This window comes from Mercurialis annua, linkage group LG6 (genome assembly GCF_937616625.2).
Source record: "Mercurialis annua linkage group LG6, ddMerAnnu1.2, whole genome shotgun sequence".
NCBI classification, from domain to species: Eukaryota; Viridiplantae; Streptophyta; class Magnoliopsida; order Malpighiales; family Euphorbiaceae; genus Mercurialis; species Mercurialis annua.
Genome location: NC_065575.1, coordinates 31,275,376 through 31,301,234, shown reverse-complemented (window position 1 = coordinate 31,301,234; position 25,859 = coordinate 31,275,376). Strand labels below are relative to the sequence as shown.

Sequence of the window (25,859 nt, the reverse complement as noted above, 5' to 3'; positions counted from 1 at the left end):
CATGGTCTTTTGGGGAGAGTAGAACCTCAGCATACATTCATTGTATACATCCTCCCATGTGCGAAAAACACCTTCTGGCTGGTTCAAAAGCCACTGTCTAGCGTCTCCTTTCAGACAATGAGGGAAACACCTCATTCTTAGCTCATCCTCATTGAGATTGTTCATCGGTAAAGTTTGCACAATACCATAGAAATCTCTGATAAAGGCGAATGAGTCTTCAGTAGCCGTTCCAGTAAACTGAGGCAGCATATTGAGATGGAAAGTTTTGAGCTCATAGTTCCTTGCTGCTTCACTCAAACGGATACATGACGGGTTTGCAGTAACCGTTGGCCTTTGAATATCACGTAGCCTTTGCGCTTGATTGGGATTAACTAGTCCGTCCATGTTTTCAGCTGTTTCTTGTCTTCTTCTTGCTCTATTTGCACGGCACGTTCGTTCAATCTCTGGATTCAGCTCAAGTATTTCTTTGTTATTAAGACTTTTTTATCGTCTCAATAGCATTCAAATCCTGAAGATGACAAAGAGAATTGAAAGAATAAGACTAAAAGTAAAGACTAGAATTAATGAAATAATAGTTAAAAACAACGTTGCCCCCGGCAACGGCGCCAAAAACTTGATAGCTAAAAATGCAACTCCTGCAAGTATACAGAATGTAATCATAGCAAACAAGGTCGTATCCACAGAGACAACTGATCAACTATTATTTGTATTAATTATAGCTAAGAAAATTATAAAATTGAATTGAGTTTGTTTAAGCTAATTAACTAAAGTAAATAGAACGACAAAAATTAAGATGTAAAAATAAATTAATGGCGAAGAACACTAGAGTTTCGGGGTTTCACTTAATTATAAGATACATTATCATCTATGGAATGGATGTGATTCAATGACGGTATTCAAAATTGCTTTAATATTCTCTCGAATCAAGAAAGCCTATTCAATTAAAGTGAGTTTAATTTCTTAATCCAAACCCTAATTTAATCGAATGATGAAGGATTACAACCTATATGTCATACACAAATCCGTAGGTATATCTCTATCCTACGATAGTTATGCGAATTAATTCTAGATCAGAATTTATGTTTCATCTCTCAATACTTCACATAAATTCTAGATAAAGTCCAATTGATGGCCAAACAATCAAACAACGATGAACACGAGAATTAATTACTGAAAACACGATATTAAACAATCTCTTGCTAATATAAAACTTCAATCCATAAAATAACAATGAATCCCATAATTAAACTACATCCCTAGCTCTAATGGAAAAGTTTTGCTACGCATAATCTGAGATTGGAAAGCTAAAACAGAATTGAAAGAGTTCATGAAAAGAGAATAAGGAAAAATTCTTTAGATTCCAGGTTAGATCAATCGTCAGTTGATTCCTTCCTTCGATCGTCAAGAATCCTTGCTTCAATCTTCAATTAGTCTTTTTCCTCCTTGTGGTTGCTTATAAGTCTCTGAGTTATGTCAAAAATCGAACCCTAACTCAGCTTCTCTTTTTGCCTTTTACAGTCCCCAAGTCTCAAGGAAACCTAAAAAAACGGACTGATTTTTGCTCTTGACCGGACATGCTGACCGGTTCTACTGAGCAGGTAAGGCTACAGGTCCGGCTGGCTTTCTATCCGAGACAGTAGGTTGACCGGACCTCCAGCCGGTTCTACTGGGCAGGTCCGGCTGGTAGGTCCGGCTGGGTCTTCAGAATTGCTCCATGGCCGGTTCTGCTGGAAGGTAAGGCTGTTGGTAAGGTCGACTCTGAAATGACGAATTCTGTTGCAATTTCGATTCATTCGGCTCTCCATTATACAATTGCTTGCTCCTAAAGAAAGTTAATCAACTCAACGAATCAGGGTATAATCAAACCATAATTTACATAATTTCATAAGAATCAAATCAAAATAAACTTATCAAAACACGTAAAATTATGGTTTATCAGTAATATTTATAGGATACAAATAATACGTATAAGTTATAAATTAAGAATTTATTGATTTAGTTATGCACTAAATCGTACGAAAGAAAAGTTTAAAAGATAAATGATAACAAACAAAAAGAACAAGGACCAAAGTGGCACTTTAGCCAAATTATATAAGAAATGAAGATATGAATTAGAGAAGCGGAGAGGGAGTTCGAGAGAAATTCAGAGAAATCGATCGATACTGTCGTTTCGCCGCCGTTTCGCCGTTCGACGTCAGATTAAAGTGATTTTCGCGGCGATTTCTTCAGAATCGAATCCTCTATCGATCCTAAGCTTCGTTTCAAGGTAAATCTTCAAGAAATTTGGTTAAACATCGAATAATAAGTGCTGTTTTACGGGATTAAAGAATTAAGCTTGAATTTGACCTTTTTGAAGTTTTTATAGCGTTTTTATGGAAACCGAGGAACGGGTTTTGGAGTTGGTTATGTTTTTAACATGTCGGGTTGGATGGAAGCCCCGAAAATTGATTTTCCGGGGGGCTGCACTCGGTGTGCGATCGCAAACCGAAGTGTGCGAACGCACATTTAAGCAAGTGTGCAAACGCACACTCCCAAGTGTGCGGACGCACACTGAAGTGTACGGACGCACAGTGTTCTTCTGCGCCCGCACAGTGGGTCCGCAGGGACCAAAATGGACTTTTAGCTCTAATTGAGCGGGATTTTAGTATTTTCAAAAATTAAACCCTAAAAACGATTAAGGACCCTGATACTTTAAATAGTGAAGTTTTAGCTCGATGTTTTACGTGGGCAACGATAATGGAAAACGCTAAAGATAGTATATGTTTCTCGAATACGAGAACCAGGGTTCGATATATCGTGAATACGATAAAGGAATATCGAGTTCACGAATAACATTAAGAATGAAACAAAACCTTAGAATTTAAAGTATTATACATACGAGGTTCACGTCTAATTATTATGTATCAGACGTGTTAGTGAGCAGAGAGGTCAGTAGACGTGGGATAGCGAGGGCATATCATTTCATAAACCACATCATTGATTGGATTGCGGTCACTGTGAGTTGCACTTTACTTTCGTGTATTATATATTAAAGTTATTTTATATAGATATTTATATTGTATATACGCATCGCATGTTATATGGTTTGATTAAATGTTAGATATTTCAATTAAGTATATATACGAGGACTAGCATGCGATCCGAAGAAACTAGCTACCTATTGGGTGTCAATAGGCTGTGTGATCACCAGTATCGAGTCAGTCTAGTGTGTTTGCATTCGAGAAATAAATTATTATGAATGACATGATATGAATAAGAATTTCGAAGTTTGATAGCGATTTGATACGAGTGAGCACTCGGTTACGGTGTAACCTGGAGTCCCCGTATCTAGTGGGTTGGACCCACCAGTGAGTTGGACTCACAGCTTAAAATGTAATGACTAGTACGATATGATTATTTAAGAGATGTGTCGCGTGCTAGGATATTAGTTTCGTACGGATCAAATACCTGTTTATATGTATTTTATATTATTGTTTTCTTGAAATGCGATGCTATGTTTTTATAATAATACCGTCAGTAAATGCCAACTCACTCAGTATTTCCCCAAATACTGACCCCTCACCTTTGATTTCTTTCAGGTGCTTAGTTTGTGGACTTAGCTAGAGCCAAATTTTGAAGTGCAGAAGTCAGCTGTGTATGTGTAGTTTTTGACTTCTGTGAATGCTGCAGTAGTGGTCCTGCGTCGACAGAGTCGTAGCCAAGATAGCAGTACATTTTGAGTGTACATATTACTTGCTGTCCTGTTTATATGTTTTTGATAGGCTACAAGTAGTATGTTTTATTCACGGCACCAGATGTCAGGGATATGTTTATTACACTAACTTTTGTATACAGTACCGTGAGGCCAGTTTGCACAGGATACGGCAACTAGAGTCCACGAGGTTTGAACAGTTAGTGTAACTAGTTGATTATATGTTATATATATATATATATATATATATGTGTTTGCTTCCGTTGTTTGGTGTATTTATTATTAATTGCAAAAAATTAATAGTGATTTAAGGCTTGCTACGGGTTTCGGAGCTACCACTCCCATTCCCTAGCGCCAGTTGCGGCTCAATATTTTGGGTCGTGACAGTACGACTGTCTACTTAGTCTGGTTCGTGGGTCTAGGCTCTGTTGGCATATTTGTTTTATCTCATCTCAACATTCATGCATTTTCACTTTTGAATTTTGAATTTACCATTTCTTGTGCTTCCTCATTTTCTTCTCGCCACGTTTCACGCATGTCAACCGCTTGCCAATTTCTTTTAAATGCATGTCCTCTACTTTGTTTCTTCTTCCTGGCGCTTTATTTTTCATTTTAATTTATGTCTTCAAGTTTCCCTCCTCTTCTTTGTTGTTGCTGATTTATCCTTCTATTTTCAGGCAATCCCTCTTTTCTTCTCTTATCTACAACCTTGTTGCTTTTATCACCATGACTAGCACTAGATCTTCAGTTGCTACTCCCTCTTTTGGTTTCTCCGTTGATTATCGTAGGGGCCTCTCTACTTTTACTACTAATATTGATGATGAGTGTTTATCCGAGATTAGGGATCTTTATGGAATTCATTCTGAGTATACCTTATTTGTCTGTGGTTCCCGTGTCATAGCTAGCACTAAACCAAGAGATGGTAGAATCATGGTTATAAGGGAGCAGTTTTGTTGTGGTTTGCACTTTCCTTTGAACCCACTGATCGAGAACTTTGTTTTAAATTTTAAAATCCCTCTTGTGCAAATCCACCCAAATGTCATTCGCGTGTTATGTTCTTTCTTAGAGCCGGTTAATGATAGAGGTATGTTCCTTCTCTTAGTTTACTATGCGAGATATACATAATGACCTGTCGGGCTAATGAGTTCTACAACAATATCTCCCCTATTACTGGGAGGAGGCTCTTAGATGCTATCCCTAAAATTAACAAACGATGGTAGCGGTCCTTCTTTTAGATTAGGCATGAGTCTAGATTCTCTGGCTATCTTTTTTAAATGGGTTGCTTCCCCTTTTAGGCCGATTCTTCCTCTCCCTAGTCCTCCTGATCATGATTTTAACACCCTGTATTTTTTTGGTTTGTTCCGATGAACATTCTAGTGTTGCTGTGACTTGAATGATGTGTGTTTTAAATCCTCGGAATCGTGTTTTTCCTCGTGAAACCTTTAGTGCGTTGTTTGGACTAGTTTTTTATTGCCTTGGGCCTAAAGGATCAACTTTGGGCCTTGAGAGCAAGTTGGGATGCGTCGGAGCGGGTATTGGCATGTCAGGGGGAAGGTGTCCTAGTGGCACGTCGCGCCAAAGAGTGGCGCGATGCGCCGCCTATCTGCCAAGTCGGGGGCCTATAAATAGACCCCTAACTTGTAACCCTAGCCCCATTCGACCCTAAACCCTAAAACGACTAAACACACTGAGTTTACACTTTTCTCTCTTTTCAAATCATTCAAGGTCAATTCTTAGCGCTTAGAGGGTGATTTTACGTTCATATCGCAAGATCTACGCTTATTCTACGTACATGTTCTCTGCGAGTGCTTGGCGATTTGATTTGATTTGGTCCAAACCTATCATTATTGTTTGTTTGCGCTTACTATCACCACCTACATCAATCTTGGGTAATCTATTTACTCCATTTCATTTTGATGAATCGTATGTTGCAATTTGTGAGTAGAAAGGCATGATTTGAGATTGTGAATGATTGAAATCGTGTGAGTTTTTGGTTGAGATGTATATTTTGAACTAATATGATTAAAATGATGAATTGAATATGTATAATCTGATGTTTCATGGTTTAAATACATTTGGACATGATTTATCAAAGTTAGGATTTTTCTAGCAATTGTTGTATTTTAATCGATTTGGGTGGTTTGAATCTATAAGATTGTGATGCTATGCTTAGGTTAATGATATGTATGATATGATTGATTGTTTCATTGTTTATGATCTGACCTAAATGGATTCAACGACACTTTTGGCATGTAATCTATCCTTTTAGTCGTGTGAGCGAAGCGGGGTTCGGGGTCGCTCGCCCACGCTTATGGCAGGACTTCATTCTGAAAAGGATTTGAGAAAGTATGGAGTTACCATCTAGCTAAGCTAGGAATGACTTTTACACCGAATGGATTACCTCACTCGCTATGGGTGAGATTATCGTACGCCAGACAAAAATTCTGGGTTCGTGGACATTCTACCGAAAATCTTGTTCTTGGCTTATCAGTTACATTTTCTTTTACTAATTGTATTTGTTTTATCTCATCTTAACATTCATGCATTTCATAGTATAAATTATGGGAATTTAAACACAGATGTAAGCAGTAAAGGGACCGAATTCAGGATGCTCTTATGACTCGATTCTGGCATATAGAAAATATTCCTAAGCATTCATTTAACGTTAGAGGTTTCTAACAAATAGCAAATGATTAGCTGGTCTGGATTGATAACATGCACAAAGCCTAAAACCCGTGTTTTTAGATTTGATTGTTTTTATTTAGTCATTTTGAATGACTTATACAACCTTTAACTACTTTTTCATAGCAGTCCTAAGATTTCTAGGTGATTTGCTGGTTTTGATTGATTTAACTAATTAACTTGGTCAGTCCTTTAGCCTGTTAATATTGGATTGGATCATACTTTTGGAAAGTATTTTAAACAATTTCAACATACACACGAGCAGTTGGATATGCAATTAAGGTTAGAAATACTTTGAAACCTTGTAAACTGGAGTGTCAATCACTCAATGCGTTTTGACCGTTGATGTGGTCAGAACTGGTTCTCGGGCAGAACACATAACTTTTCTATCTCGTCGATACAAATCCACTATTAAAATCGGGGTCGATGCCGAGTTCGGATGAGCTTGGAATTGGGTCTGAAATTTGTTGGTCGTACTAGATTTAGGCTTTCTGGGCCCGATTGACTAGGCAGGTTACAATTTGGGCTTCGAGGCTAGAAACAGTGGCACATGCCGATTACGATCGAGTCAGGAATGATTTGGACTGGGTTTCTGGAGGATGGCAGAAGCAGGATTACGGCGCCACTCACAGTGCCGGCGTTGGTAGTGTTTTCCAGCGGCACCGACACTAGGAGCATATTTGCGTATTGAATGTAATTATGTGTTTAGGCATACTTCAAGCTCCTTATATAGTAGTGAGGGAATACCTTGTAGAATACAAATAGGAAAGTGATTCCTATTTAGTAGCTTGTGATTGAATATTAAGGGGATTCCTTATTCAAAGAGATTCCTATTCAGGAATATCTTCCGGAATAGGCTTATCTTCCTAGATAGGAGTTTACTTCCAAATATGAAAGTGATTCCGCATATCTGGTCTTCTAGATATTACTCATATCCAGTGTAATAAGGTATTTGGCAACGCGCTTTGGAGTAGATTCCGTATATTGACCAAATCCTCTGAGAGTCGGTCTTGTTGGGGATTCTGGCGAATCTCTCTTTAGCCCTTAGGCTGGCGAGTCTCGTGGACTCAGGCATTGATATTGTTCGGATCTTGGTTTAGGCGAGTCCTGGGATGCACTCAGAAGAGCAGATCATGTACGACTCGGTTTCACTATACTTATGCTGAAATTTGTTTCCATCAATAATCCACATTTTATTTGTTTGGACCGCTCGTTCAGTCTGAAGTCCTAATTTAATTATATTTAATCGTGATTATAATTTTCTCGATTAAATTTCCCGGATTATTGAAATTATATTTAATTATTATTCTTCATAAACTTATTTATTAAGTCAAGTTATATGTCCTTTTATTAATTTAAACACATTTTTAACATATCGGGGTTTGGAGAAATTTTCTCCGGGATGCGTTGGGTTCGGCCCATCGACCAATGGCCATGCCCATCGTCTAGGCATGTGACACAAGGCTCAGCTACACCATGTCCTAGGGTTGGCTGAGCCATTTGGCTCAACTGAACAAGGCACACAGTGCCCTATTCGTTGGCAGGCAGTGGCAGTTGCCATGCTCCACTGCCTCCGACCGTGCCCTGACATCTCCAACTCAAACCCGACATCAAATTTGACACCCATATTTAAATTGCATATAGTCATGCTCTTACGTTGTTCATTAGCATTTACGTGAGCATTTAACGTAATGATTGATGTTAATTAAATGAAAATGATGGGGGTTTAATTAATGCTTTAACTATTCAAAATGAATAATAGGTAGTATAACGACCAACAAATATATTAGAACTAAATTGGAATGAAAGTACGTCGGTAAACTAGGTTGATTTTAGTGGTTCGAAATGAAAATAAGTTTTGAGGTTAAAATTGAACATATAAAACATTGCAATGATTATATGAGATATTAGTACTGATAAATGATTCTATGAAACCAATTGTATACTATCATAATAAACCCTAATTACATGTTAAATATCACCTCTTAAGCATTCTCCTTATCAAAACTACACCTAGAGAAAGAAAAGAGAAGAAGAGGAAATCCATTGCTGATATTCAGAGATTATTCCATCAATAAAAAATAAAATCATTTATGTTTTAAGGTTGAATCAAGAATTGGAAGAAACAACGTATGTGGAATCATTTGACTTGGTTGTTTTAGGTTTTCTGTTTTAACTCTGTTTTTGGCCAAATATTTGTTCATGATTTTACTATTATAAGTCGAGTTATACAACTTCAAATTAAACGATTCTTGAGTATATTGAAACTATGGCCAGTCTACTACTATTGTTATGCTTTGAGTTTATCATTTGAAATCGTTATGATAGCCTAATAGTCCACACCATTTTGTTGCTCTGTATACCTATATAGCCTGATAGGGTGTCACCAAAACATGAATATATCATTGTATAGAAATCTAATTGAGTTGGTTCTTTTTGATATATTTTATAGGAACTTATAAATATAACTACACCAAAAAAATTTGTAAAATTATATTTGTATGGATGTGTGCAACACTTTTAATATAGGCTCTATGTTTTGTCTACTTGTAGAATGCAACTTTAACTACTTGTAAAATTGATAAAATAAGTTTTACATGTCCAAATGATGCCATTTTTTATTAAATAGATTCTTTAGAATGTTAACTATAACTTTTTAGATTTGATAAAAGACTAATTATGTCATTTGGATGGTGAAGAAGGAAAAAACATTTAGTTGTACAATCTGTCTGGACAGTTTAACCTAGTTGTATTGTAATTTGCATAATCTGCTTTATACTAATCCATTTGATGTGCTTCCAATTGGAAATGAAACTAGACTCAAATTTTCAGGATTTTTATCAATATTTTGCATAAATGATGTTTGTATTAGGATTTGTACCTATTTGAAGTTGGTACACAAAAGTTGTCTATTAAAGAGGATTGTTACTACTAGTTTGTTTATTTATGTAAATTATGAAAATAGTTATTCCTTGTGAAATAATTAAGATTGTATATGTGAATAGGTACTTACAGACAAGAAAGTAATACGAAGGACAAGCCTAGAAATTTATAGGTTTGAGACTCAGTGAATTGAGTAAGTGAATAGATAATGTTATACTTGGTATATATGTTTGTTTGCAATTGGAAGTGTGTGTTAATTTTGAGACGTAAATGCGCTTGTGAATCATGGTTGAATTGTTGGTGTGAATCATGTTTTGGTTTTGAGAATCATGTCATGCTTATGTTTGGATATTCAATGAGAATTAAAATAGTCGTTGATTGCCTAAAATGGCCATTCGGGCCAACGACGTGAGAGTGAGTTATTGGTTGCCTAAAGGGCGATTTGGGACAATAAGGTATGTGGGTTCCATATATGGAGATTTGGACCAACATGTGAATTATGCGCATGAGTGAATATCCTTCTGTAAGCTTGATGTTGATTGGAAATGTGTGAATATGTTTGGTTTGAATTGAACATTGCACTGTTATGTTTGTTATGGTTATTGCTTATATTGAATAGATCATCGCTTGAGTTATATTTTAGTTACTTGGAATGCTTATGAATGTGTAAATTTAGTATGCATATATCTATTTGCGTAATTTATTTTAGGATACAAAGAGTTGCATTGAGTCGACATTTGCATCTGATAGAGGTTTCGGGTGGGCCAATGGAGAGTTCATTGCACGTGCATATTTTGAAGTGTTTATGTAAGTAAGTTAGATAAATGAAACGTTTGTATTAAGAGTTAGTATTTTATATGAGATAGTATGAATGTATATGGATATTCTTTTAGCTAACACTTTTGTGTTATAACATGACATGTATGAAATGGATTATGCTGTGTTTGTTATAAATTTATGAGTAAATAATATTTTAATTAAGAGAGTGTCACATCAAAATCCGCTCCGAAATTGCTAAACACCATCAAAACAACAAAAATTCATCATTTTATACATCAATTTTCTGCATTTTAAAACAGAATTTAAAACACAATTAGGTCATGCTTTTACATGTTTAATCCAGCTCCAAATTCTTATAAGTGCTAATTCCATAAAAAATCACGACCTTTGCATGAAGTTTCATTTTAATCACGACCTTTAAAATTTGGCATAAAAAATCATGACCTTTCCTATTTTGTTAAATTTATCATTTTAGTTTATTTTTGTAGACTAAGTTATTCATTAATCCATAAATGAAAGACCCAAATTATAAATCGACACCGAATATTATTATCTTTCAATTAGAGTATGTAAGATTAGGAAGATTTAGTCGAAAAAATACACTGAATTTTACTTTATTAACAGATTTAAAATAAAATGAAAGGTCGTGTCTTTAAATGCCAACTTATAAAAGTCGTGATTAAAATAAAACTTTGTGTAAAGGTCATGATTTTTTATGGAAATGACCCATCTTAAAAAAGCAAACACCCTTAAACACCAATAATCTAATCAGCATAGAAATTGTGAAATTCACCATTAAAATCAAGAAATTTCAGATTTTAAACTATTTTTTTATAAAATTCGAAAATAATTCATAAAACAATACCCTATTCAATATTTCTTTAACTTAATTATAACGATTGATGGAAGAAAAAAGAGACTAGGGTTTGGGGCTGAGGGGTCGGCAAGGATGGGGTTTGGATAGGGTGGAAGTGTTTTGATGAAAATTATTAAAATGGTATATTTACTAAATGACTAAAGTACTCTTCAATCCTTTAATTTTGTTATTAAACTCAGCTATCTCCCTTCTCTTTATTTTCCACCATCTTAATATATGTGTTAAATAATTATTTATTTATACTTAATTATTATCTCACCCATATATTTGCCTACTCTTGGACATAAAATTTTATTTATGATTGTTTTGATCTCACGAGTGTCCAAATTATCACTTATGGTGAAAAAATTACTTTTGTAAATCACGGGTATTGCTGCGAGTGTTTTATTCAAACTCTACAGTGTTGTATCTTTATTCCTACAATCATGGGATTTGGTATGATTTGATACATATGGTACGGTTCATTCATCCTTATTTGAGTATAACTCTGTCTGATCTCAAATAAGATTATGATCTTATCTTTATCCCTACATTCATGTGATTTGATATAATCTTATGCGTCTGAAACTGTGCGTCCATTCTTGTTTGAGTAGGACTCTCTTTGGTCTCATATACTCTTTGTTATGGTTAAACCATCCATAACTTTATAGGATCTAGTCTAGTTTTTTTATTACTTCTAAAATCTTAACACATATTCATCATTAGTCCCTCCGCATCAAACCACCATACTTCAACTATTTATGTTTGCTCAGTGTCCTGCCGTGGTTAGGTTTCAGTTTCTATGTGAACAAACTTCACTAGTTCAATAAGATATGAATGAATGCTTTGAGTCAACTTCTGGGTTCCGCCGTTCTTGCTTTTATGCAGGATGGACGTTTTGAATTTATATTTCTTTTGGAGGTTTCTCCTTAATTCGTTTAAATATTGAATTTTCTCTCTCTTTTGCGTCTCATCATTTTTATGTTGTCATGTCATAAATGTGGTAACTGTTGGCGGTTTTTGGGCTCTTCCTTAAAGACTTTCACTTTTTTTCATTTCTTTCTTTTCACTTTTCCATTTTTTGAATTTTTTTTTTCAGTCAATCAACTGCTCTCATCTTCTTCGCTCAATTATTTCCTTTCCTTTAATTGATCAGTTTGTTTGCTTTCTATTGATGTCGTTATGACTCGTAATAGGTTTTTTTATTGCTACGCCGTCTTTTAGCACCACCGTAGATTATCATAGGATTTTAAGTACCTTTAATTCAAATATTGATAATGACGTGTTGATTGAGATTAAGGGTCACTATGGTGTTCCCATTTATTTCACTCTAATTCAGAACCATGACAAAGACCATTGCAAGCTTCCACTTCTGCTGAATTGTGTCGGTTGAAGAGGTTGCATTAGAATAGCTCGGAACAAGTCAAGATCTTGGAGAAGAAAGTTATTGATATGGAAGATACATTCTCTTATTTGAAATCTTCTTGCGAGAAGCAATCTTTAAAGCATAGGAACAAATGGTCCAGATGAGGGAGCGACCCTACCAAAGGAAAATATTGTTTAGGTCATGTGTTTGGATTTATGTTTTTAGCTAGCTTTCAAATACTCTTGCGTTGCCTGATAGGATATCACTTCTCTTGTTCTATCATTTTGTGCCTCTTACATTAATTAAATCTGGCCCCTCTTTTTTAGAACAATTTTCATGTTTTTATATCCATTTCAGTTATGAATGAGTGTTTTATACTTCTATATTTTATGGATGTTTTTCAATCCACGTCCTATTTTTCACTTTGCATTCGATACTCTGCGAATGTTTTTCCATCCAAAATTATTGCTTGAAAATACTTTTCCTTCGATACTCTATGGATTTTTTTCAATCCATATTTATTGTTTGGAGATCCGCATTCGTCATTACTTCGATACTCTATGGATATTTTCCAATGCATATTCATCATACTTGGAAATCCGTATATATCATACTTCGATACTCTGTGGATATTTTTCAATCCACATTCATTATACTTGATGATCTGCATTTGTCATACTTCTATACTCTATGGATATTTTTCAATCAACATTCAATATACTTGGAAATCTGCATTCGTCATACTTCATTACTCAGTGGATATTTTTCAATCCACATTTTTTACTCTGTGAATGTTTTTAGGACTCATATTCTTCCAAGATTTCTTGACTGGTGAGAAGTTGTAGATCTCTATGGATTTCCAACTTTTACTTTTTTTTGCTATGGTAAGCCTTGTTAAGAGGGCTTCATATTCTGCAAGTTTGTTAGTTTTCTTCTATATAAAGATTCATTTTTAATGAAAGAATGACCTATATACATGCCTTATTGTTTGTAGCTTTGAATTTCAAGTGTATTGTGTCTTCTATGAAAATCTTCCCTAGTCAAATTAGTACTACTCCCACTCTTGTACATTGTTCGCTAGACTTCCTATCTACGAACATGTTCCAGGTCAGCTCATTTGTGGCTTGTTCTATTGGTTACTATGTCATTTCTACCATAAAGTTTGCTGGTACTTGTGCTTTTGGGGTTTTTCTCGGCGCAATATACATTACTTGGTTGTGCTTCATCAAATACAATATGTAAATTGGTGTCTGGTTCTGCGATGGGGCATCATACGGATTGACAAATCCTTGCGTCCGTGGTTATTTTCTATTGAGCTCATTTTTCTTGATTAAACTATTTTGTTAGAGTTCTTTCTTCACCCAGTTCTATATGGGTATGAGTTATTGAGATCAGCTTTTGGAATCTTGTATGCTCTTCAGTAGGATCTTGTCATTTAAGTTGTTTAAATATGCTCCCAACCTTCATTGCTTTTTGATTTATAATGCTTTCTTATTGAATCTCTTCATGAGGTTCTCAAATGTTTTTTGCACTCCATGTTTGCATTTTCATGGATCACTTGAGCTCTTATGCAGTAGGATATTGGTAATGGATTGTGCCGTAAATGGTAATACCATTTCTGAAAAATGAGGATATTGGATTCGCTTGCAGTTTCGGTATTACTTATGGGACAATCCTTTCAAGGTATTATGGAATACTCTACAAGTCTATATAACACGGGATATGTGATGGCTTGCAACATCATGATTGTCTTCAACTTCAAACATGGATCCTTGAATCTCTTGTTCATATCAAAAGAATCAAATACGTGCAACTTTAAACGTGATGAAAACCTTAGTGGCTGGATTTCTTCCTTCAAGGGTGAAGCTTCTTCTCCCCATTCTTCTTCGTTATTCTTTCATTCCTTGCGATATGACATCTTTGATCTTCTAGAAATTGGTAGTTCTTTCCTCCTCTTCCTTTTGTTTGTTCGATAACTAGCTTTCTAATTCTCTTTCGTGATCTTTGCTTCTTTTTGCCTGAGATCTTTCCCTTTATGCTTTTCATCGGGTGTTATTCGATCCTACTATTTAACTTCTATTACTTCTTTGGACCTCCTGGAACGGTACTTTTCTTCTTAAGGAAATGGATTTTTCTTCTACATCTTAGGAAACAGTGTCGTTCCTCCTACTCTTACTGGATGATGCATCCTTCTACATTTTCTCTCTAGTATATTGGTTTCTATCTTCCTAGGTGTTTACGCGACTATCGCGGTTTTTTCTTGAAAATTAATAATACTCTTCATTACCACTTCATGGTAGAGAAGTGGTAGTCGTACTTCTTAGGGAACATAGGGAGGTATATTCGAGGTTGAGGTTGTCGCGACCGTTCTCTTTATGTCAAAGGAAGGAAATTGATCTCTAATAACTTCGGTTATTCTAGTGGTTTTAGACATAGTTTCTAGTGGCGTGCTACTGATAAACCATGATTTTACGTGTTTTGTTAAGAATATTTTGATTTAATTGTTATGCGATTACGTAAATTATGGTTTAATTATACCCTGATTCGTTGAGTTTATTAACTTTCTTTAGGAACAAGCAATTGAATAATGGAGAGCCGAATGAATCGAAATTGCAGTAGAATTCGTCATTTCAGAGTCGACTTTACCTACCGGCCGGACCTGACTTGCAGAACCGGCCAAGGAGGCAAATTTGGGGACCCAGCCGGACCTACCAGCCGGACCTGCCCAGTAGAACCGGCTGGAGGTCCGGTCAACTTACTGCCGGGACAGAAACTCAGCCGGACCTGTAGCCTGACCTGCCCAGTAGATCCGGTCAGCAGGTCCGGTTGTCAGCGTGTTTTAGTCCGTTTTTGAAGGTTTTCTATTGAGACTTGGAGACTATAAAAGGCAAAAAGAGGAGCTGAGTTAGGGTTCGATTTTTACACAACTCAGAGACTTTGTAAGCAACCACAAGGAGGAAAAAGACCGAATTGGCGATTGGATCAAGGATTCTTAACGATCGAAGGAGGAAATCAACTGACGATTGATCTAACCTGGAATCAAAGAGTTTTTCCTTATTCTCTACTCAATGAACTCTTTTAATTCTGTTTTTGCTTTCCAATCTCAGATTATGTGTAGCTAAACTTTTACATTAGAGCTAGGGATGTAGTTTAATTATGAGATTCATTGTTATTTTATGGATTGAAGTTTTATATTAGCAAGAGATTGTTTAATATCGTGTTTTCAGTAATTAATTCTTGTGTTTATCGTTGTTTGATTGTTTGGCCGTCAATTGAACTTTATCTAGAATTTATGTGAAGTATTGAGAGATGAAACATAAATTCTGATCTAGAATTAATTCGCATAACTACCGTAGGATAGAGATATACCTACGGATTTGTGTATGACATATAGGTTGTAATCCTTCATCATTCGATTAAATTAGGGTTTGGATTGAGAAATTAAACTCACTTTAATTGAATAGGCTTTCTTGATTCGAGAGAATACTAAAGCAATTTTGAATACCGTCATTGAATCACATCAATTCCATAGATGACAATGTATCTTATGATTAAGTGAAATCCCGAAACTCTAGTGTTCTTCGCCATTAATTTATCTTTACATCTTAGTATTTGTCGCTCTAGTTACTTTAGTTAATTAGTTTAAATAAATTACATTCAAATTTTAATTGTCTTAGCTATAATTAATACGAATAATAGTTAATCCGTTGTCTCTGTGGATACGACCTTGTTTGCTACGATTACATTCTGTATACTTGCAGGAGTTGCATTTTTAGCTATCAAGTTTTTGGCGCCGTTGCCGGGGACAACGTTGTTTTAAATTATTATTTTATTAATTCTAGTCTTTACTTTTAGTCTTATTCTTTCAATTCTCTTTGTCAACTCCAGGATTTGAATGCTATTGAGACGATCAAAAAGTCTTAATAACGAAGAAATACTTGAGCTGAACCCAGAGATTGAACGAACGTGCCGTGCAAATAGAGCAAGAAGAAGACAAAACACAGCTGAAAACATGAACGGATTAGTTAATCCCAATCAAGAGCAAAGGCTACGTGATATTCAAAGGCCAACGGTTACTGCAAACCCGTCTTGTATCCGTTTGAGTGAAGCAGCAAGGAACTATGAGCTCAAAACTTTCCATCTCAATATGCTGCCTCAGTTTAATGGAACGGCTACTGAAGACTCACTAGCCTTTATCAGAGATTTCTATGGTATTGTGCAGACTTTACCGCTGAACAATCTCAATGAGGATGAGCTAAGGACGAGGTGTTTTCCTCATTGTCTGAAAGGAGACGCGAGACAGTGGCTATTGAACCAGCCAGAAGGTGTTTTTCTCACATGGGAGGATGTCTACAACGAATTCATGCTGAGGTTCTACTCACCACAAAAGACCATGGATCTCAGGGCAAAAATTTGCAACTTTGTGCAACGGGATCCAGAATCTTTTCATGAAGCATGGGAAAGGTTTAAGCTGCTCTTGACTCAATGCCCTCATCACCAAGTGCCAGAAAATTTGCTGACTCAGTTTTTCTATGATGGCCTGAATGTTAATTGTCAAACACTGGTTGACACAGCTTCTGGAGGTTATTATGGAGATACAACAGCTGCAGAACTCATGAAAACTTATGAAAAGTTAGCGATGAATTCGAGGCAGAAGGCAATCAGAGGGAAAAGAGCAGGAGTATATGAAATCAGTTCTCATTCTGATCTCTCAGCACAAATGGCTGATTTAACCAAGCAAATCAAGATGCTTGTAGACAGAGATACTTCCAATCAAGAGTCGTGTGCCTTTTGTGGGATGTTTGGACACAATGCAAATGTGTGCGCAAACGTTGAATCGGCACCACCAAACTGTGAGGAAGCCAATTTCATGGGAGCCTTCCAGGGTAGACAAGTCAAGAATGACCCTTTCTCAAACACTTATAACCCTGGATGGCGCAATCACCCAAATTTCTCTTGGAGGGATCAAGGAGCGAATAGGCAAGCACCACCTCCGGGATTTCAGCAACAAAGACAAGTTCCTCCGCCTCAACAACAGAATAATCCGGACAGGAAGCCTTCTGTGGAAGAGATGATATCTCAGTTTTTAGCAACTCAAGATACCACTGTTAAGAAGATGGATGCAAAAATTGACCAGTTGGCACAGTCAAGTCAAGCATCAATTCACAAATTAGAGTTGCAGCTGGGTCAGTTGGCAAGAACTGTTGCTGAACGTGAACAAGGCAAACTCCCTAGTAATACTGAAAATAATCCAAAGGAGGGAGTTATGGCCATCAGTCTCAGGAGCGGGACTCAGGTGGAGACTGGAAGCAAGGGCAAGAAAGTAATTGAGATTGTCGACGACGGGGACGACAAGGAAGAGAGTGAACACGATGCAAAGCAAGGGAATAATCTTGATAAGGAAGTGGTGGCTGATCCTTCAGTCAAACCTTATGTTCCACCTATTCCATATCCACAAAGACTGAAGAAGAAAACTACTGACAACAATTTTCAGCACTTTCTTAATGCCTTTAAAAAGATTGAGCTTAATATTCCTATTTTGCAAGCCCTTGCTAAGATGCCTTCCTATGCCAAGTTCTTAAAAGAACTAGTTTCCAACAAGAGCAAGCTAGAGGAGTACGCCACCGTAGCTTTAACTGAAGAATGCAGTGCCATACTTCAAAAGAAGCTACCACCTAAGCTTAAGGACCCAGGAAGTTTTTCTATTCCTTGTGTTATTGGTGCTACTACTATCTCTAAATGTTTGTGTGATCTTGGTGCTAGTGTGAATATTATGCCTGCATCCCTTTATAAGAGGCTTGGTATGAAAGAGATGAATCCCACAACTGTGTCTCTACAATTGGCTGATCGATCAATCAAATATCCTTTAGGCATTGTAGAAGACTTATTTGTGCGAGTGGGCAAGTTTTATTTTCCTGCAGATTTTCTTATTCTAGAAACAGAAGATGAAAATGATTTATCTATGATTTTAGGTAGACCGTTTTTAGCTACAGGAGGTGTGTTGATTGATGTTGTTCAAGGTAAACTTACCTTTAGGATGGGGAGTGAGAAAGAAGAATTTAATATTCTTAAGGCGGTGAAACACCCATCACGTGATGATTCTTGTTTTAGTGTTGATGTGATTGACCATGCTATTTTCCATGTTGCTGAACAGGAATCATTCAAGGAACCATTAGAAGCATGTTTAATTTTGAGTTCGCATGAGAAGGATGAAAATCCTGAAATAGCTGAGTGTGCTATGCGATTAGAAGGTGAAGGTTTCAGGACCTATAGATACAAGCCTCAATATGATGAGCTTAAATGGGAACCAAAACCAAAACCAACAGTTGTAGAACCACCAAAGCTAGAGCTAAAACAGCTACCATCTCATTTGAAATATGCTTTCATTGGGCCTAACGACACATATCCTGTTATTATTTCTTCTGGTCTATCTGATGTGCAGGAAGAGAAGACAATGCGGGTTTTGAGGAATCGAAGCAAGGCGATAGGATGGTCGATTCATGACATTAAAGGGATTAATCCATCGATCTGCATGCATAAGATTCGATTGGAGAAGGAACATCGCCCTAGTGTCCAAGGACAAAGAAGACTCAACCCGAACATGAAGGAGGTTGTGCGGGCTGAAGTGATTAAGCTTCTTGACGCAGGAATCATCTACCCTATCTCTGATAGCGCCTGGGTGAGTCCTGTGCAAGTTGTACCAAAGAAAGGAGGCACAACCGTGGTCAAGAATGACAACAATGAGCTGATTCCGACGAGGATGGTCACCGGTTGGAGGGTATGTATCGATTATCGCAAACTGAACGCGACCACATGTAAGGACCACTTTCCCTTACCTTTCATTGATCAGATGTTAGAGCGTTTAGCTGGGCATCAATTTTATTGCTTTCTAGATGGCTATTCGGGTTACTATCAAGTGCCTATCGATCCTGAACATCAGGAATATACGACATTCACATGTCCGTATGGCACTTTTGCGTATCGCCGAATGCCATTTGGTTTATGTAATGCTCCAGGTACTTTTCAGAGATGCATGATGGCTATATTCTCTGACATGGTAGAAAAGATCATTGAGGTCTTTATGGACGATTTTTCTGTATTTGGCTCTTCCTTTGACGTTTGTTTATCCAATTTAGACAGGGTATTAGAGCGTTGTGAAGAGACCAATTTAGTTCTGAATTGGGAAAAATGCCATTTTATGGTACAAAATGGAATCGTCCTTGGGCATAAAATTCAGCTGCAGGTATTGAGGTCGACCAAGCGAAAGTGGAGGTAATAGAGAAGTTGCCACCTCCAAACTCAGTGAAGGCAGTAAGGAGTTTTCTGGGTCATGCAGGTTTTTACAGACGGTTCATTAAAGACTTTTCAAAAATTGCTAAACCTCTTTGTGATTTGCTGATCAAAGATGTTACTTTTCACTTTAATGAAAGTTGTCTTATTGCCTATAACACATTAAAGAAAGCTCTTATTTCTGCCCCCATTATTGTTTCCCCTGACTGGTCACTCCCTTTTGAACTAATGTGTGATGCAAGTGACTTTGCTATTGGCGCTGTTTTAGGACAGAGGAAGGATAAAAAGTCACATGTAATATACTATGCGAGCAAGGTTCTCGATAGTGCTCAGATAAATTATGCCACTACTGAGAAGGAATTTTTAGCTGTGGTTTATGCATTTGACAAGTTTCGTTCTTATCTTGTAGGTTCAAAGGTGATAGTGTACACGGATCACTCCGCAATTAAGTATCTCATTTCTAAACAAGATGCTAAGCCACGATTGATTCGATGGGTTCTTCTTTTGCAGGAATTTAATTTCGAAATCCGGGATAAGAAGGGCTCCGAGAATGTTGTAGCTGACCATCTCTCTAGATTGGAAAATGGGAAGCTTAGTAAGGAGGAAACGGTTAATGATGACTTTCCGGATGAACAGTTATGGGCAGCCCAGGAACTTGAGGTACCATGGTTTGCTGATATTGTGAATTATTTGGTATCTAACATTGTTCCACAGGAGTTCTCCTACCATCAAAAGAAACGGTTTCTATCTGAGGTGAAATACTACATATGGGAGGAACCGTTACTTTTTCGAAGATGTGCTGACGGAATCATACGACGATGTATACCAGAGGAAGAGATGATCCCAATTCTGCAGGAATGTCATTCTTCTCCTTATGGCGGACATCATAGCGGACTTAAAACGTCGGCGAAAGTGCTACAAAGTGGATTTTATTGGCCAACACTCTTTAAGGATGGAAGGAGCTTCGTATTGGCGTGTGATAAATGTCAGAGGACTGGAAACATTGGCCGGAGAAACGAGATGCCTCAGACAGGCATCCTTGAGGTAGAAATTTTTGATGTATGGGGTATTGATTTTATGGGTCCCTTCCCACCATCTTTTGGAAATCAATACATTCTCGTCGCAGTCGATTATGTTTCAAAATGGGTTGTAGCTGTTGCACTAAAAGATAATACTGCTAGTAGTGTAGTCAAGTTCATTAAGAAACACATCTTTTCCAATTATGGGGTTCCTAGAGTCATGATTAGCGATAACGGTGTCCATTTTCAGAATCATCAATTCAGAAGTCTTATGAATAAATATGGATGCCAACACAAGACTAGTACCCCTTATCACCCACAAACTAGTGGGCAAGTAGAAATATCTAATAGGGAACTTAAGTTAATTCTTGAGAAAACTGTTAGTGCTTCTAGGAAAGATTGGTCTCTTAAGCTTGACGATGCACTATGGGCGTACCGAACAGCGTTTAAGACACCTTTAGGAATGTCACCATATAGGCTAGTGTTCGGTAAACCTTGTCATCTCCCGGTAGAGTTAGAGCACCGTGCTTATTGGGCTGTAAAAAAGCTTAATTATGACTTGAAAACTGCCGGAGAAAAGCGTTTGCTACAACTTAGTGAGCTTGATGAGATTAGACGTGATTCTTTTGAGAATGCACGAATTTATAAAGAGCGAACTAAAGCGTGGCATGACAAGCATATCATTCGGAAAGAATTTAAAAGCGGGCAAAAGGTTCTTTTATTTAACTCTCGCTTTAAGTTTTTTCCAGGAAAGTTGAAATCAAGATGGTCCGGACCGTTCATTGTCACTCGAGTATTCCCTCATGGTGCAATCGAGATTGAAGGTAAGGATAACCAGCTCATTAAGGTAAATGGTCAACGACTGAAACCTTATCTTGAAAGTGGGCAAATTGAAAAAGCGTTTTCTGTGCTTTTTGATGCTTGATAGACATCTCACTGAGTCTAGCTAAAGACGTTAAACATAGCGCTAATTGGGAGGCAACCCAGAAAATTTACAATTGCTTTTATTTTATGTTTTGATTTTTTTTTATTTTGTTTAATAAATTTCTTTTGTTTAGTTGTTTTTCTTTTGCAGTGTCGTAGCCGACCACAGGTAAGTAGCGTATTGCTCCCCTTTGTGTTTTAATTCAGTTAACTGTAAGTTTGGGCATTTAGCTCGTTTTTTTTTTATTATTCTGATTTTTTTTTTCTCCCCCCTTTGACCGGACCTGTGACCGGACCTGCCCAGCAGATCAGGCCACAGGACCGGCTGGTTCACAGAAGGGTCCAGGGAGCAAACCGGACCTGTGACCGGACCTGCCCAGCAGATCCGGCCATAGATCCGGCCTAGCTTCTGCCTGCCCAGCAGGTCGGCCGGATCTCCAGCCGGACCTACCCAGTAGGTCCGGCCGCTAGATCCGGTCACGTAAAAGAAAGGAAAAAAAAAATAAAAAAAAACGAGTTAATTGTTTAAAACAAGAGCAGCCCGAAAATTACTCTTTTCTTCCATAAACACTCATCTTCTTCCCTCACCCTCTAACCTCTATTCATTTTCACATAATAGCTCACAATCTATCCAAATTCCCTAAAGAACACCAATACACTTACCAATTTTACCTACAATCACCTCCATTCATCCTATCTCTACCTTTCTCCAAATTGCAAACCCTAAACCCTAGCCACATAAATCCGAAAATTTGAGAATTTTTTCTCAAATTTGGAGCTTTATTGTTCTTGTATCTTGGTTTAGGTGGAGTTCTTTTTCTTTTAAGGTATGTTGCTTTTCATGGGTTGGTGATTATTGCTCTTAATTGTGTATATTGCTTCTATTACTTGGTTGTTCATGCAATTAATGAATTATTTTGGATGCTTAGGCTATTTTTGATGATTTATAGATTGAATGATTGTTGGTTAGGATTAATCTTGCAATTGTTGTGCCTTGAGTATGAAATTTGTCTATTTTACTTATTTCTTAGTATTAAGTAATGTATCAAATTCAATTAAATTGCATAATTAATGGGTACTTAGAAATGTTGGAATTGGTTGTTTTAATCTATTTTATTCAATTGCAATTGTTGTTGTTAATTAGAATAATATAGTTTTGCTCAATTATGTTTTAACCTCTAGGAGTAACTATTGAATGATTTTGGTTAACACTCTAATTTGGTGCATTTGTTTAAGACTTTTCCATGAGACATTTGTTTTTCAGCTTAAACAATTGCAGGAACTTTATTGCATTTGAGTAATTACCATTTAAAATTCGTTTGGTTGAGAAGTTGTGATGGTAGTGTAAGTTGTGTTGTACCTAATTGTGTTGGCTTAGTTTTAGTTGCTTATACGGTTAATTTTGAACTTAAGGGCTGCTGAATTTTTGGTATTTGTTTGTTTCATATCGATGCTAATTTTAGAGTATTGTTTTACTTTATGTTGACAGCTATGAGCGGTGCTAGAAGCAAGCGTAGTGCAGCGGTCTCACGCGCCGGAGCTACAAAACGCTGTGTCCGTACAGCAGCTACCGCATCTTACGATCAGTCAAAGTTCACTTTAGCTGACAACGCAAAGTGGTATGATCAGAGGAAGGAGAACAATCTCGTGATGGAGAAAGCCATATCACCGCACGTGGATAGATTATTCCACATATCTGACGCTTTCGGAGTTCTTGGTTGGGAGAAATTGGTTCAGTTGCAACATCCTTGCTACCCGGCTTTGGTTAAAGAATTTTATGCCAACACCACGGATAAAGAGTCAAGTAGCAATACTAGGATCTTTATTGAGGTTCGCGGAGTGGAAATCGACATAGAAGCTGTTCACATTTCTGAGATTTTGGGCATTCCTGAGCATGGAGAGGTATTTTCTGTTCTTCATCACACTGTGGAATGTGAGACAGCTTGGTCAGTTAATGAGGCCGTGGATCGGCTAGGTTTGCACTGGAAATCCGCGAGAGGGAAATCACTACTTTATGCTAAGTATTTGACCATTCGGCAGCGATTGATCGCCTACTTACTGAGTTTCAATGTCATGCCGCGAGCTGGAGGGTACAATGAGGTTAGACACACTGATGTCTATTTTATGGATAAAATGATCAATGGGTTAGGAAATTTATCGGGAGTTCAGCTTGGACAATTGATAATTCAAGGCATCCGTGATGTCCTCCGCTCTGATAAGCAAGATAAGGCCTTTGTGTTTCCTGTTATCATTAGCATGATTATTGCTTATTACATGGAAGTTTTTCCTGCGGGAGTGCAATTCATCGCGGTACCACAGCTAAATTGTGAATCCTTGTACTACATGGGCTTTCGAAGACATGAAGGCGTTTGGAGGAATTTACAGCTCAACCCGCTTCCACAAGGAGCGCAGCCAGACCCCAAAAGAGTTAGTTGTTTGGAAGGCGATGAACCGGCTGCCCCGGGAAATCAAGATGAAGCGGCTCACACTGTGTTTCCACCACCTAATATTCCAGCGCCCGCAGCCACTTCTTCTCGTCCTAAGCGATCCTTACTACAGAAGATTTTGCGGATTTGTAGGAATGTCGAAAAGGATGTGGCGTCCATCAAGGAACAGCTTCAGCGGAACACTGAAACCATCGAGAAGACGAATTCCGATGTTGCACTGATTCGAGCTCGACTTGAGGCACAAGATGCCCACCCAACTCAGGAGCAGCCCTCTACCTCTACTTGATTCGGCTACTGTTTGTTTTTCTTTTCTTTTTCTTTTCCTTCTTTATTTTTATTTTTGGTTCATTAGTTAGTTTTTATTTTGTTTTATTTTTGACTTCTATCCTGTGGTCTGTAATAGTCTGACGTATTCACTCTGTTTGTGCAATTTTTGTTTATGACATTGGTGGACTTCTTCTTCCTTTATTTAGTTGCCGCATTCAGGAACTCTCGCCGTTAAGACGCCAAGTCAGGGGAGTTTTCTGTTTTCTAGTTGCTTGAATTTAATTTTTGTTATGTGCATTTTGAGGGCAATCTGCAATTAAGTGTGGGGGAAGAGTAATTTTGGCATTGTTCTTTTGTTTAATCTTTTTAGTTAGTTTTTTAGCTTGTCCTTCGAACCGTTTTAGCTGAACGTTCTGTGATGAGTTGATTACCTTTGAATTATCACTAGAGTCAAGTGACCAAATAGCACTTACTGAATTGTTTGACATTCATCAACTTAGGTTATTTTTTTTTATGATTATAGCTTGTGCGATGATTTAATGACATTTTTAGTGCGTATTGAAAGCTAAAAGTTTATTTATTTCATTAACCTTTGTAAATCTTTTAAACTTTAATGTGAACCGGAAGTAGATGAGAATGAGTGTTGGTATGAATTATAGTTGCTTCAAAGAGGTGAGATAGAGCGTAAAACGCACTCACCAGAGAAAGAAAAAAAAAATTCTTTTTGATCACTCGGAATTAAAAGAAATTACTATTCCGCTAATTTTGACTCTATGAACATGAATTTTTATATTTTTAGTGGTCAAGATTATGAATAGGGCTTAAAGCCACTTGAAATTGTGATTTGGCAAAGTACACCGTTGATGTTTTCTAGTTGATGTATTTTCGGTGGAGAAGCTAGATGACGTTTCAAGTAGATAGAGTGTTCAATTCAAAAGAAAATAAGAGTGGGATGGAGCGTAAAACGCACCACTAAAGAGATGGAGCGTAAAACGCACTCAAAGAAAAAAAAATAGAGCAAGCAACTTTCTTCATACTTTTACTCATGAATTTTCGATTTTTGGTTCATATTTCAGTTTACTAGATTTGCTTAGTTTAATTATTCGAATAAATAAAGGCTTGAGATATTTTCTATACTGTTTTTGTAGGTCATCTAATCATCGTATGTAGTGAATGAATTTTGTAATTTGGTTGGTGTTGTTAACTTTTCTTTAAGTGTATTTTGGTTACTAAATCTCTTGATATGATTCATGGGTGTATTGATGCATTATAGCACGGGCTGAATTCAGTTTGCTTGAGGACAAGCAAAAGCTCAAGTGTGGGGGAATTTGATAAACCATGATTTTACGTGTTTTGTTAAGAATATTTTGATTTAATTGTTATGCGATTACGTAAATTATGGTTTAATTATACCCTGATTCGTTGAGTTTATTAACTTTCTTTAGGAACAAGCAATTGAATAATGGAGAGCCGAATGAATCGAAATTGCAGTAGAATTAGTCATTTCAGAGTCGACTTTACCTACCGGCCGGACCTGACTTGCAGAACCGGCCAAGGAGGCAAATTTGGGGACCCAGCCGGACCTACCAGCCGGACCTGCCCAGTAGAACCGGCTGGAGGTCCGGTCAACTTACTGCCGGGACAGAAACTCAGC

At 37.2% G+C, this 25,859-nt stretch overlaps 1 non-coding gene and 1 pseudogene across 1 annotated transcript; one reads left to right on the top strand and one right to left on the bottom strand.

Annotated features, from left to right (window-relative positions):
• The first annotated feature begins 16,153 nt into the window (after positions 1-16,153).
• LOC126687748 (uncharacterized) lies at positions 16,154-25,537 on the top strand (annotated as a pseudogene).
• On the bottom strand, positions 16,656-16,761 carry LOC126654209 (small nucleolar RNA R71). Its single transcript, XR_007632465.1, has one exon. It is a non-coding gene; the product is annotated as a small nucleolar RNA R71 (small nucleolar RNA).
• Positions 25,538-25,859: the final 322 nt, after the last annotated feature.